Genomic DNA, 14325 nt, shown 5'->3' with positions numbered 1-14325 from the left:
AATGGTAGAAGGCAATACAACAGAGTTTAGATTTGGTGCTAGAGAATATGCTCAATTATCATCATTGCTGCACAATATAGGACCAACCAAGGATGATCACAACATAAATCAATTGAGTATGCACCCAATGCAAGCACCTGATCCTCAGGACATCCCTAAGAGTCATGATGCCACAGGTAACTCTTCCTTATGGATACTTGACATAGGGGCCACAGACCATGTGTGCCCTGACTTAGGTAAATTTAACATTTATCATTCAATCAAACCTATTATCATAAATATGCCAAATGGATCAACCACATTGGCAAGGCTATCTGGTTCTGTAAGTATTTCAGAATCCTTGACACTGCATAATGTTCTATATGTGCCTAATTTCAAGTTTAATTTCATATTTGTCCATAAAATAGCTAGTTCAATGCATTATGCTCTAACTTTTGATGGCTTGAAATGCTCTATCCAGGATATGACTACTTGGAAGATGATTGGACATGCTGAAGTTAGAAATGGCCTATATGTCCTTAGAAGGAGTTTTAATAATGCTGCTAACATAGAACATAATGTAAATGCTTTTCATACTAATTCTGAATTTGACCTATGGCATTATAGATTGGGCCACCCCTCTACTAATGTTTTAAATTCTATATGCAAGCAATACTCTTTTGTTCATTTTAAACCTGCCATAGCCTGTGATTTCTGTCATTTTGGTAAATAGCCTAGATTAGCTTTCCAAGACAGCATGCATAAAAGTCTCAACACTTGACTTAGTCCATATGGACATATGGGGGCCCTTGGCTATCCCATCCATATGTGGACATAAGTATTTCCTCACTGTTGTTGAGGATTACTCTAGACACACTTGGCTCTTCCTAATGAGGACCAAAGCAGAAGCCAGAAAATTAGTTCAAGAGTTTGTGACAATGGTCCAAACTCAATTTGGCAAGAAAGTGAAAGCACTCAGGACTGACAATGGTTCTGAGTTCAATATGCCTCAATTCTTTAAAGATTTTGGCATATTACACTAAACCTCATGTGTAGAAACTCCACAACAAAACTCTGTTGTGGAAAAAAACATAGGCACCTCCTTAATGTGACTAGGACCTTGCTTTTTCATTCACACCTACCTAGGATTTTTTGGTCTTATGCTGTCCAACATGCTACTTATCTCATAAATAGGTTACCTACCCCTGTGCTACAAGAAAGGACACCCTATGAGTGCCTTCACCAAAAGAGACCTGACCTACTTGAGACTAGAGTTTTTGGTTGCCAATGTTATGCTTCCACCCTTATTAACCACAGGACCAAGCTAGACCCTCGTGCCAGAAAGTGCATATTCCTTGGCCACAAAACTAGTACAAAGGGGTACCTATTGTTTGACTTACACAACAGGGAAATTTTCCTTTCCAGGAATGTTGTTTTTTATGAAAAACTATTCCCTTACAAAACTAATAAGCCCTATGACTCTGTAACCAATAAAGACAATGAGGGTACTGAGAATGAGTTAAGCTTCCTTGACCTTATTCCCCAACCTACTATTAATCCTACTGACAATGTTGGACATAACACATATGAGACAAATATTGATGATGCACCTCTAGAAAATCCTACTAATGACCAAACCATAGACTCTCACCACACTCAGGAACAGAGAAAATCAGAACACATTAGATATCCACCCAACTATTTGCAAGACTTCTACTACAATATGATAAATACAAAGGACAATAGGATCCAATACCCAATTTCCTCTGTTCTCTCATACCAGTCCTTATCCAGTGACCACCTTAGCCACTTAATATCCATCACCACCACCATAGAACCTAAACATTACAACCAAGCAATCAAATCTAGCCATTGGATTGAGGCAATGCAAAATGAACTTAATGCCCTCGAGCTGAATAAAACCTGGACTGTTGTTACCTTACCTCCCAACAAACAAGCCATAGGATGTAAATGGGTTTACAAAGTGAAACACAAGTCAGATGGTTCCATAGAACGATACAAGGCCAGGTTAGTAGCAAAAGGCTTCAACCAAACAGAGGGGGTGGATTTCTTTGACACTTTTGCTCCTGTTGTGAAACTCACAACAGTGAGGTTACTCCTTGCCATAGCTTCTTCCCAAAATTGGTTCATACATCAACTTGATGTGAACAATGCTTTCCTCCATGGGGAACTCAATGAAGAAGTTTACATGACCATACCCCAAGGAGTGATTTGCACCAAACCCAATATGGTCTGCAAACTACACAAATCTCTTTATGGCCTTGAGCAATCCGGTAGGCAATGGTTCACTAAACTCACTAAGTCTCTCACATCCTTAGGCTATCTCCAATCTCACCATGATCATTTCTTGTTTACTAAGAAACAAGGATCACACTTTACAGCCCTGCTCATCTATGTGGATGACTTGGTTTTAGCTGGTAATGATAGCCTCGAAATCCAACATGTCAAGCATACCTTAGATCAACAATTTAAGATCAAAGACCTTGGCACTCTCAAATACTTCTTAGGCATAGAGGTTGCCAGAACTAAGAAGGGAATAACTATTTCACAAAGAAAATATGCCCTAGATATTCTATATGACACAGGGTTCCTAGCTTCTAAGCCTGCACCTACTCCAATAGTTAAAACCACTAAGTTACACAATGATGACAGTTTGCCTTATAACAATCCTGCATCATACAGAAGATTAGTAGGCAGGTTACTATATCTCACTAACACTAGACCTGATATAAGTTTTGCTATCCAACAATTGAGCCAATTCATGGCTCAACCAACTGTTATTCATTTTAAAGCATTAACCAGGGTTCTCAGGTATGTCAAAGCTAATCCAGGACAAGGGTTGCTTTATCCTAACTCATCCAGTTTACAACTCAAAGCTTTCAGTGACTCAGATTGGGCATCATGTATGGATTCAAGGAAGTCTATTAGCGGATGTTGTGTTTTCCTAGGAGACTCATTGGTGTCGTGGAAATCAAAGAAGCAGAACACAGTGGCACGTTCCTCCTCTGAAGCAGAATATAGGGCACTTGCATCATCTTCTTGTGAGATTCAATGGCTTACTTACCTTCTCTGCAACTTCCAGGTTCCTTTCATCAAACCAGCCTTGCTGTACTGTGACAATGACTATGCTAGATACATTGCAGCCAACTCAGTTTTCCATGAACGCACAAAACACATAGACATAGACTGCCATGTCGTAAGGGAAAGNAGGGAAAGACTACAAGCCAACTTATTTCATCTTCTTCCAATCTCTACCACTGAACAAACCGCTGATATTTTAACAAAGCCTCTTGATCCTTCTCCATTCCATCACCTTCTCGCCAAGCTTGGAGTATTCAACATATTCTCTCCAGCTTGTGGGGGGGTATTAAATAATATGCAGCCTAGCAAATCCAAATTACAGCAGCCTCAAGCCCAAGTCATCATGGTCCAGCAGCCTCAATTACAGCAGCCTCAATTGCAGCCTCATTGTGGTTTCTTAGAGCACAAGCTAACCAATTCTAGTAGTTAGTTAATTCTGTTATTCTGTTATTTTTCCATTCTGTTTTTCTTTCTTCTTTCTTTCTCTTGCTCTCATATATATAAGAGAGCAATCAGATTCATAAAAATACAATAAGAAGGACATGTACATTGCAAAAAGATATATTCAATTCATAAACTACATGGAGATTTCTTCCTTTCCAAGCTATATCAACAGCGTTTTTGAAGCGCTGTAGAAAATAAATATTTAACTGCGCTCATTGAAGCAAACGATGTTAAATATCTACTTTTAAATAAGGCAAAATCTCTCACATATATTATATCAAACACGTAACAAACATGTCTAATTCCACCACAATTACCAGAGATTTGATAATATGAACATCATTCTGAAAAACCAATTTATAAACCATTGCATGAACTGATCTCCTCTAGTTCAAATCTATTAATCCAAAATATTATATGTAGTAATGAAAGGGGCAAAGACGACGAATATGTAAAGAACAAATCTATGAATTTCTTCTCTCCCTTAACTAAAGAAATAAGAAGACATAAATACATAGTTTAGATTCAACATAATAAGAATCAAAATAAAATTTGCATTGAAAATATGGATAAAAAATAATAGTCAAATGCAAGAAATACATCTAGAGATTGGAAGTTTGGTAAATCACCAACAACTTCAACCTTGACATTTCCTATATTATAAAATAAGCAGTTAATGTAGAAGTAAATGCAAGCAACAAGAGTGAACAAAAAAATTAAAATAAGATAATGATTCACCTTGTACTCGAAAATATAAACCAAAAGTTAATAATTTGCTTGAAGGGATAAACTAAAAAGAGAAGAAGAGTAAGAGAAATAAAATACTGAAAAATAAGTATATTATTGTGTGTGAGATTTTTTTTTTTAAATCTGCAAAGATTCGTGCTCACTAAAACAATCTTTTTTTGAATATATGATTTTTAACAATGCTTATTGTAATAAGCATTGTTGATATATCACCCTTGACAACACTTACTTAAGCAAGTGTTGTTAGATAGATTCAAAGCAACAACGATTGCTTAAAAAATGCTGTTAAATATCAAAATTCTTTAAAATTATTTAGTTGTCATATTATATTATGTTCAACTTTTGATAATGGAATGAAAAATAATATAATTTACTTACCAAATATGAGTTTTTGTTGTGGCAAATGACATACTTTAATATTCTATTTTAATAATATTGGTTGGTGATTTATAATATTTTTTGAAGTAATAAACAATTGCATTTTTCGTATATGTGTGACCAAGTTGTGTTATATATGAAAAACTAGCATGAGTTTATGTTAACAATTTGAATTACTTTCATATAATATTTACTCGAGTTATATCTTCCAAAATAAAATTAAATAATTTCATAAATACATATTAAATAATAACTAAAACACGCATTTTTTTAACATATGACTATTAATTGCACTTATTAAAGTAAGCACTGTTAAATGTGTGACTTTTAATAACAATTATTGTAATGAATTGTGTTGATATGTCACATTTAATAACACTTATTTAAGCAAACTCTGTTAAATAGATTCAAATCAATAGTGTTTGCTTAAAAAAAATATCATTGAGTATCTTAGGTAAACATATAATAATACTTCTTGACGAAAGTGCAATTAAAGTTATATCCACCTATTAAATTTAATAACGATTATTTAAAAGAACGCCTTAATTATCTTCCATATTGTATTTAACAGTGTTGTACTAGAAAGCGTTGTTAAAGAATTATTGTTAAATGCGATTCAGGCATAGTGTAAGATTTTTAAAAACATTGCACAAAAAATGTAGTGTTTTATTTTCCATCACAATTTCCTTCTAGATATTTTTATATTAACATTGTATTATTTATGATTCATATTTAATTACTACTGATATTAATACAAAAAAATGGTAAATAATACATTAACTATATATAAATCTTTATACTATCAGTGCATATATATTATATTCTTACTTTTTTTTTTCAACCTAACAAATAAAAAAGTCATCTCTATCGCATTATTCTCTCTCATTACTTTTCAGCTATTAAATATACATTTTTTATTAATGAAATTTCTATTGGACAAACTAAATAGATGGTAAAGTTGTGTGATTTAATGATGGTACAATTATAAAACATTAAATAAAAGACAAATCTTTTAAGATTCTGACTTTGTCAACCCTTTCAATTAATCATGACTACAAACAGTCCAAGACTAATAATTCAGATTAGTGTGATTAAACTTGCCCAATGTATTAAATCAATGAGTCATTAGTTGGATAAATGAATCAATAATTTAGTTGATTGATTCAATTTACATTAAAAATTCTAAAAATTATATTATTAGCTAATATTATTTAATAGCTTTATATTACAACTTTAAAAGACATTATCATACATAATTAAATAATCAACAAATAAGATTTGACTACTATAAAATTTTACAAATAAATTAAAAACATAATCAAATAATATATGCATTGCGTTAATTACAATAAAAGTGTACACTAAATTTAAAATCTAATTAAATAACAGAATTTTGATATAACATGAGTAACAACTCACATACATAGTTACAAATAAATTTAAAAAATTGATTTATTTTATTTCAAAAGGATATTGTTTTTTTGTACATAAAAAGGATGTTGTTTTGTTTTTTTTTGTTTTAAATTTTTTGGTTTACTAGGTTAGTCCGACCATTCGAGTTATAAATTTTAGGCTTAAATCGACTGAGTTAATTAATTCAACCTGATTTTGATACAAAAATCGATTCAATGGGAGACTAGAACCAATCAGATGTCTAATTTATGGTTGAACTGGGCAGTCTCAGCCAGGTTTTTAACAATAAATTCAATACATTATCTTTAATAAAAAAACTTGTACACAAGTTAATTTAAATAATAGATCTCCTAAATGAAAAAGCTCATTGGATATGAAAATGGCTATTTTAATTCTTCATATTTTAATTAGATTTTAAATAAATAAAAAATCGAAATGGAAAATCATTAGTCAAATCAGTAATTTAGTACATAAAAATCTCCTTCCTCCAAAATGTCCAATTCAAAAAGAATTTAACATAAAAGAGAACAAATAAATGAGAATAAAAATAATGTATAATATCAAGTAAATGTGATAAATTAATCTCAATATTCATATAATCGACTTCGTCTAATGAGGTTAAGACCATATTGTTGTTTTCGGGGTTGCATGTGATTATTGAAAATAATGTCTTTGCTGTTGGTGTGACTGAGGGCTAATTGGTAATTTAGATGAGATATTCTATAATTATTAGGTCTTGAATTTACAAGGTTAATTAGAGGATTAAAATTACTTTTTTGTGTACATAAAACAATACTTCTTAGGAATGTTATTCATCACTGAATGGATCTCTATTTTTTTTAAGGAAATGTACATAATCTTAATCTGTAGATAATTTACTGATATAATAAATATTGAATTAGATATGTTTAGAAAATATTTTATAATACATATACTACACACAAATATCAAACCTTTATGATTATCCTCAAAGAATGTTTAGCTATAATAAAATTTAATAGCTTGCATATGAACATATGGAGAATTCAATATTCATTATATATGCTTACCTCTTAATTTAAATGTTTTTCTTCGTTCTGTTCCGTTCTTTGTTTTTTTAAATGTTTCGTGTTGTTTAATTATGTGGTTTTCATCACCACGTATTTTAAAATATTATGATTTTCATTTTGTAATGAAATTAATTTACATCTTTTAAACATATGATACTATGATTTACAATCTTTGGGTCATCTAAATATAAAAATATACTTTAAAAATTGGGTTATTTTAGAATAGTTTTTTGTATATATATACATGTTATTATTATATTATATATTTGTTTTTTATTAAAAAATACCAAATTTAAATATCCAAGTAAAGAATTCTGTAAATGGAAGAAATTACCTTCCTTATCCAATTTTGTATTGTAGGAGAATGTAAACAATTTATGAAATTAAAAAATAACTTTTGAAAATGTTTTCCATTTCAATTCAATTATTTGAAAGTTTAAATACAAGGTTAGGGGAAAATTGTGTACATGTACTTAATTGATTGCATGTATCCCACATGATTTTGATCGCTATTTCAAAACTCTCAAAATTTTGACATTTCAAGTAAATCCGATCGATGCATGCATAATTGTGGTCACGATATAGTTTTATATCTCGTTATAGATCCATATTTAAAATCATAATTTTATGTACAATCTTATTTGGGCTGCTTTTGGAAGTTTTTTTGTATTGTACTTTGAAAGTAAAAGTTAGAAACCAGATTTTTGTCCTTTTTGTTTGATAACATGACTAAACTAATAGAATTTAAAATACAAACAAGAGCAATGACCCAACTTTTCTATTGGCCAACTAGAGAAAATAACTAAATAAAGTTTTTTATGCTTTCAACACATCATCTATCATTGATTTGTAATACTTTTGTTTGAAAGTCAATCAATGATAGTTAACATATTAGTCGTGTAGATTTGTCGATAGTATAAAAAATACTTACACTGTCAGTATATACGTATTAAATCCCTAAATAAATGACGTATGTAGAATAGCTATGGAATTGTAAATGATAATGAGGAGCAGCCATAAGTCATAATAATAATTCATTGTTAGAAAAATGTGACACATATGGCTTTCCCCTTTTGAATCACAAGTTGGCAATTCTCAAAGTTTGCTTCATTTGATATGTACTTGTCCCGGACTTGTGTTGATAATCGTTGAGTCTTCTATTTGTGAGTCCTTGATTATTCATTAATATCTAAAAAATTAGAAAATATTAAAAATAATTACAAACAACTTATAGAATTACGCGTCTCTTTCTTATAATCTTATATGTGTTTTAGACAGTCAAAATAAGATAAATAATAAAAATTAAAAACATAATTTAGACACAATTTAATTTCTTTATTAAAGACAATTTAATTTTTTATTAAACACGATTTAAATTGTCGGTTAAACATATTTTCTTTTACTCAAACAAAATTATAAAACAAAGACACTACTTAAACATTATGACGGAAATTTATTTATTAAGAATCATTAATCAATGTAACTTTACATGACATTTATAGATTAACAATATAACATCACTTCTTAACAACATAACATCATAATGAAAAAATTATTTAACAAGAACGGTTTAATCAGTATAACATAATATCACAATCATGGATTAACAATATAATATCATTACTTAATAATATAAAACCATATTATCAATAGTATATTATAATTATGGATTAACAATATAACAATATAATTATGATTAGCATGACATTATAGTTATGTTATCCTGTGTATATATGCATATATATAAGATTTGTGAGTCCAGGTCTAGGTAACTTATTTTCCAAATCCATTCAACAATAAATTTTAAAATCTCGGATCCAATTACTCATAGGTTATAAAATATAGACCCAATTGTGGGTATTACCATCCACCTATCTGTAATATAGATACCCTTTCCATTAATGTAATATAGATACCCTTTCCATTAATATATATAATTTGTCACTAATAGGTAAGGATTGAAACATGATACATCACCTATATGAAGCATATTACTTCCCTTATAACATTTTATGTCACATCAAACTTCTTTCGTAAATAGGTCACACTCAAGTTTTAAAAAAAATCTATTTAACTTAACAGACCAAAAGTTAGATCATCTAAAATACGTATTAAGTAATATTATCATATATGAATTTTTAATATAAAATATGTACAAAAATATAATATAATTGTTATGGTTTGAAATTTGATGAGTTAAGGTAAAAATATATCTTCTAATCTATTTAAATATAGACAGGCTAACATATTTCAAGATCTTATAATATAATAGGCCTATAATTAGGCTAATAAATCAAGTAAGACTTTAAAGAGAGTAGTGATAAACTTTCATTTTTTTAAACAACTAAACAGATCAAATCTAAACTCCTATATTCAATATAAATTCGATTTATTTAAGGCAACATCTAGTCTAAGCTAACCTTTTCCCATTCGTAAAAACAAGTTAGCAAAATTTTAAATGAGACGGGTATCTTTATTGATAAAAGGGTAATGAAAATTAATGAGTATAGCATATTTATATGTAGAGCTAATGTACATTTAGTGTAACATGTTTTTCGATCTTATCCGTTTCATCTCTCAAAAATTAAAAAACTCAAAACGGTTTCCACAAATTTTAAATATGAGTCAAATTAGTTCATTTTAGGATATTTTACAACACGTGATAGAGACCAATTTGTAATTAAAAATGACAAACTTAACTTACATTTAAAAAATTTAGGATCACTTTGGGTTTTTCAATTTTTGAAGAACCAAACTGAAAAGTCGAAAAACATGATAGATTGAAATAATTATTTACTCTTATATTTATGTGGAGCATAATGAATGTGGTCCTATGCTTCATCCAAGCATGGACGTTTCTTTATAAGTCAAATTGTCAATTATAATATCCAAGCCCTACACGTTACTTAATGTATGCAAATTTATCTATTTAATGAGGCCGGTGATTGGTGATTCAATTAATCCATTGAAACAAAAATAATTGAAAGAGCTCAAATTGCAAGGTGATATATCTTAAAAGAAGCAAACACTAATAAAGAGAGAGGTAGATTCACAATTATGGGTAATGCTTTGTTTGGTAAGAAGAGAAGCAATAAAGGTGTAGTGCACCCATTGAATCATGAAGGTGTGAGAATCAAGGTGAGAATGAGTAAGGGCAAATTCAATGATTTACTATGGAAGGTGAAGATGAGCAAAGGAAATTTAGAACTTGGACATTTAATAATTCAAGAATGTTCAAAGGGGAGGCTTCATGCTAGTGTTGTTGTTTCTAATGTTGGGGATGGTTGGAGTTTAAGGGATGTAGATCTACTCTCCCACACTTAGTCTCACTTCACGTGTCATAACCTTGTGATTGGTTGAAAAAATAAATTTAAATTTAAATTTAATTTTTAAGTAATTTTCTGACCAATCATAAAGTCATGACACATGAAGTAATACTAAGTGTAGGACATCAGATGTCCACCCGAGTTTAAGGGCAATTCAAGAACATGGTGATGAATGATGATTGATGATCATCTTTGTTCATGTGCAAGTGTCTTGTCTATATTTAATGTAAGTGTGTTAAAGGGTCATTTTAAGTTTATAGTTTCATCATAAATCAAGCATAATTATAGAAGGCAAAACCCAATTATATACATGTACTTAGGTATTTTTTCTACATTTGAAAACTTTGTAGACAAATACGTTTTTTTGTCTTTGTAGATAAAGATAAAATTGTTGGCTTGTAATTTAAAGGTGAATGCTTTGTAAAACGATAACATTAGTTATACTAAGTTGAGTTTGTGTTTGAGTGGTGGTAGCATCATCAAAGGATTGTGGCTTAATCATGAAGTATATATTATACATTTTCACATTTTATTGTCTTAATTTTTGTGTTCAAATTCAACTTTGTGATTGTTATATACTAAGACTAATACTTTCTTGATAACTTTATGTTGTTTAGGGATTTTTTGTTGATTATCATTGTACTCCATTGATCACAAAACAAAGTAATATACCAATTACTTGTAGTTTAAATTATATTATATTTTTCAATATGGAAAATTTAAATTAATGGTTTAAGATATGATAACCCAAAAAGTAGTTTAATTAAGGATATATAGCCGATAATTTATGAGGTGATGAATATTTATTGTTAGATAAGCAACTATAATTGATGAGAATTTAGTTGAATAAGGTAATGAAGGTTATGTTAACCAAATTGTACTTGTATCCATAAGGTTATGAAGGTTATGTTGATGTGACTTTGAATGCACCAACTAAGCATAACGGGTTTAGAGAACATGCATTATTAGGTTGGACAAATACTTGGATAATAATGGATCACAAAAATAATCATTTAATTATTTTCACAAATTATTAATCTAAAAATTAAAGTATGGATTAATTAGTGTTAATAGTGATAAATATGATATATTTATTTGTCTAAGAACAAAGGATAACTTTTTTTTACAATCTTTCACAAAAACCTTCCCATATCTCAAACCCTATGCACCCTTTAAGTATCATTCTCTAGTTGCATGGATCATTCAGAAAGTTGAAAGTAGTTTGGAGTTTAATATTTATATACTTTGAATATAAAGTTTTTTTTATAAGGTTTATATTTTATCAATTTTCACATATATTGCTTTTATGTGTTGATTGTAAAAAAATTATTGCATTATCAATACATCAATATTAAATTTATTATTTTGATACATTTTTACATTCCGTTCAGAATATTGATTGTTTATTTATGGTCTTGGTAGCGGTTTTTGTTGATTCATATATTATGCAACTAGAGAATGATACTTAAAGTGGATAAATCTCAAAGAAACATAATTTGAATGAGTCTAATTCCTCTTGATTTGGAATTGCTGAAGTACAAGATGGAAGTCTTAGAAGTCGAATATAGTTTAATCATAACAACTAATTTTTTATATTTGTACTATTAGTTTAAGGTAGATTTGGCAATTAGGGCCTTCTATTTGAGTTAGAATTAGGGCTAGCAAAGAATGGAATCATCTCGATATTTGTTCGTAATCCGACTTATTATTTAGTTTGATAAACTTGGTTCATGAACCACACTAGTTAAACTCGAGCTAGAAATTGAACTCGTTAAATAAACGAGCCGAACTTGAGTTGAATATAGTTCGACTTGTTAGGTTCATGAACTGACTTTATATATAACTTTATGTAGTATTTTTTAAAAATGAATTAATTATTTGATTTGTCCAAATAAACCAATTCAAGCTGACCTGAACAATTTGTGAACTTTAATCGAACTAAACTCGAGTTACAAAATAACCCGTATCAAACTCGATTCGAGTTTCAAGATGAACAAATCCTTGTCGAGTTAAATCAAACTGAACTCTAACCCTACTTGGTTTGACTCATTTATAGCCTTAATTAGAATCAACTAAATTCATGCTTGAAACCATGATAAGATAGTCCTATAAAAAACCACATGTTATCCGTATTGAAAACTACTTGTTTAAGCTCTAGAACAAAACATTCCTTTTTAACTAGATCAAACGGTTTTTAAATGTGCCATGACCTTAGTATAAAATGAATAGTACAATATCTATACATTAATAGTATAAAGATTTATATACAATTAGTATACTATCTATCGTTCATTTGTATTACTTTTTAAAAAATCACTAATAGTATATAAAATTCTTACATTCTCATTGTATACATTTTTTCTCGAAAATGAATTCGGCTTTCTATAAATAAAAAAAAGAGGTGAATATAAAATAAAATTTTTGTAGAAAAGAGGCTTAAACTAATGAGAAGCCCAATAACAACACTCATCTATGGTTTTCCCCTTAATCCATATTTAAACCCTAAATTCGCATTACACTTGCGGCTTGTACTTCACTATTCTACAATCTCTTTCTATCTTTCTCTATTTCGAGGTTTGATTGTTTCGAATTTCTTATTTCCATTACAATTTTGTTTTGAAAAGTTGAATTTTTTTTTTGTAATTTTGAATTTTCACTTCAATTGTGTTTTTTTCTTCTTCAATTGTTTTGTGAATTTGTAGTGTGAAAATGTCGCTTGGAGAAATTGCTTCCAGTTACGCTGCTTTGGTCCTTCACGATGATCAAATTCCTATTACTGTATCCTTTTTTTTGTGCCCTAATGTTTTTTCTTAATGTATAGTAATGCTAATGTTTGATTCATCTTATATTTTTAGTTTATGTTTTTTTAATTGTTGGTATATATTTTGGATCAGTTGAAGTATTGGGTAAGTAGAATTAGTGAAAAGATATGAACTTTTTGTGTAGGAAGAAAGTTTTCTAACTATTTATGTAATTTTGTTGAAAGAATTTGGGTCGAATCTAAATTCATCTTGTTGGAGTATATTTTTAATGACAAATAACATAATTTACTTACCAAATATGAGTTTTGGTTGTGTCAAATCACATATCTTAATATTCTATTTTAATAATATTGGTTGGTGATTTATAATATTTTTTGAAGTAATAAACAATTGCATTTTTCGTATATGTGTGACCAAGTTGTGTTATATATGAAAAACTAGCATGAGTTTATGTTAACAATTTGAATTACTTTCATATAATATTTACTCGAGTTATATCTTCCAAAATAAAATTAAATAATTTCATAAATACATATTAAATAATAACTAAAACACGCATTTTTTTAACATATGACTATTAATTGCACTTATTAAAGTAAGCACTGTTAAATGTGTGACTTTTAATAACAATTATTGTAATGAATTGTGTTGATATGTCACATTTAATAACACTTATTTAAGCAAACTCTGTTAAATAGATTCAAATCAATAGTGTTTGCTTAAAAAAAATATCATTGAGTATCTTAGGTAAACATATAATAATACTTCTTGACGAAAGTGCAATTAAAGTTATATCCACCTATTAAATTTAATAACGATTATTTAAAAGAACGCCTTAATTATCTTCCATATTGTATTTAACAGTGTTGTACTAGAAAGCGTTGTTAAAGAATTATTGTTAAATGCGATTCAGGCATAGTGTAAGATTTTTAAAAACATTGCACAAAAAATGTAGTGTTTTATTTTCCATCACAATTTCCTTCTAGATATTTTTATATTAACATTGTATTATTTATGATTCATATTTAATTACTACTGATATTAATACAAAAAAATGGTAAATAATACATTAACTATATATAAATCTTTATACTATCAGTGCATATATATTATATTCTTACTTTT

At 29.0% G+C, this 14325-nt stretch overlaps 1 long non-coding RNA gene across 1 annotated transcript; it reads left to right on the top strand.

Moving 5' to 3' along the window:
* LOC109329516 lies at positions 10083–10728 on the top strand. Its single transcript, XR_002105542.1, has 2 exons — positions 10083–10401; positions 10581–10728. It is a non-coding gene; the product is annotated as an uncharacterized LOC109329516 (long non-coding RNA).

Source organism: Lupinus angustifolius, chromosome LG16 (assembly GCF_001865875.1).
Source record: "Lupinus angustifolius cultivar Tanjil chromosome LG16, LupAngTanjil_v1.0, whole genome shotgun sequence".
NCBI classification, from domain to species: Eukaryota; Viridiplantae; Streptophyta; class Magnoliopsida; order Fabales; family Fabaceae; genus Lupinus; species Lupinus angustifolius.
This window is presented reverse-complemented; position numbering and strand designations above follow the sequence as displayed.